The following is a 1,528-nucleotide window of genomic DNA, read 5'->3' on the forward strand; positions in this document are numbered from 1 at the left end:
GGTCTTCAGGTACTTCTTCTTGATGGTCTTGGGGTCCAGGATGATATCAGAATTGTCCTCGATAATGATGCCCGTGCGGAAGTTGAGCACCAGGTCCATGAGGAAGAAGGTGTCGGAGAACACGTTGAAGAGGATCCACGGCGTGGTCGTCTCGTCTTTGAAGAAGGTGATGCCGACAGGAATAATGATCAGGTTGCCCACCATGAAGAGAAGCATGGTGAAATCCCAGTAGAACCTGCCGGAGAGAAAAGCAAAGAAATTGGCTTTATCCAACACCATCTTTACTCCGTAGAAAGTAAGTGGTAGGTTTATGTGATTTTCCTACTGTACATTTGTAAACCCTTGGGTGATGTTCTTATTTGTATATTTTAGGTGATAACAGTAATTGTGACAATAATGAGTATTACAATTTAAATCCGAATTCAGTCCTATTAACATTTTGCATGCATCATGTAAATGCATAAACCATTTGCTATGCATGAGGAAGACATTATTCCAGAAATCTCAAAAAGACAGCTATTTACATTTTTGGACTTTACATTAGAAATGCATTAACTAATATTAACTATCAATGAGCAATACATTTATTATTCATTAATCTTTGTAAAAATAAGTCAATAAATATGCTATTTTTATAACTATAACTATAACTATTATAAATTAAATTAAATGAATATAATTCATTATAAATATAACTATTGGATGAACATTCATTTGTAAGTATACTGTATATATTTCGAACAAAAGTAATATTAGATAGATTTTAGATGCAAACAATTGTGAAAAGTCAAGCTACTGGAACAAGAGGAGACATTTTTCAAAGCATTTTACAAACATTTAAAGAAGCGTCATGACATGCATTTTCAAGATTCTCGTGGCCTACATTTTCTAATTCATGCTGCGCTTGAGTGCTTTTGTTAAAGACATGAATGAAAATTAATGAGTCAATTAAACTTCTGATCAAAAATTAGGAAAATTCAGCAAAAAAAATTGCAAAAGCAGGCATCTCCAGTATTTCCAGATGAGAATAGCAGGAAAAGAACACAAACGTCTTAGTTTATTCGGATTATGCTATTTAAATGCATACAAAAATATTCTGATAGTTGTCAAACCAATGAGAGTCCAATGTGAACATTTCTGATGAGAATGCTATGCATTTATAAGGATAATTATTGCAGCATGCATATCACCCACATATTAAACAGGTTCTGCTTTGAAAACAACACTAAAAAGCAATAACATTAGCATTTCAAAGATGCATGCAACAATGCATTGCAGTGTGCTGTAGAGAATGCTTTTTATTGACCTTGTAAAAAGGGCAAGAGTGCCGGAAACCTCAGAAGACCCCTGATATTTGAGTCTCACACGGCTGTGACTGGTGCAAATCAGTCCCTCAGGGTCTGAAATAAAGGTCTGCGTGGAGCGGATGTGATCTGTTTCCACGTGGTGCTCGCACACGTGTGCAACTCAAGGTCACAGCAGCGCGCGCTAAGGTGCATGCTGACTCATAACTGGAGACTGATGCAAC

At 36.3% G+C, this 1,528-nt stretch overlaps 1 pseudogene; it reads right to left on the minus strand.

The window, feature by feature from the left end:
- Positions 1-3: 3 nt before the first annotated feature.
- On the minus strand, positions 4-279 carry LOC107580270 (potassium/sodium hyperpolarization-activated cyclic nucleotide-gated channel 2 pseudogene; annotated as a pseudogene).
- Between the last annotated feature and the right edge of the window lie 1,249 nt (positions 280-1,528).

This window comes from Sinocyclocheilus grahami, unplaced genomic scaffold, assembly GCF_001515645.1.
Source record: "Sinocyclocheilus grahami isolate Dianchi unplaced genomic scaffold, SAMN03320097.WGS_v1.1 scaffold28983.1, whole genome shotgun sequence".
NCBI classification, from domain to species: Eukaryota; Metazoa; Chordata; class Actinopteri; order Cypriniformes; family Cyprinidae; genus Sinocyclocheilus; species Sinocyclocheilus grahami.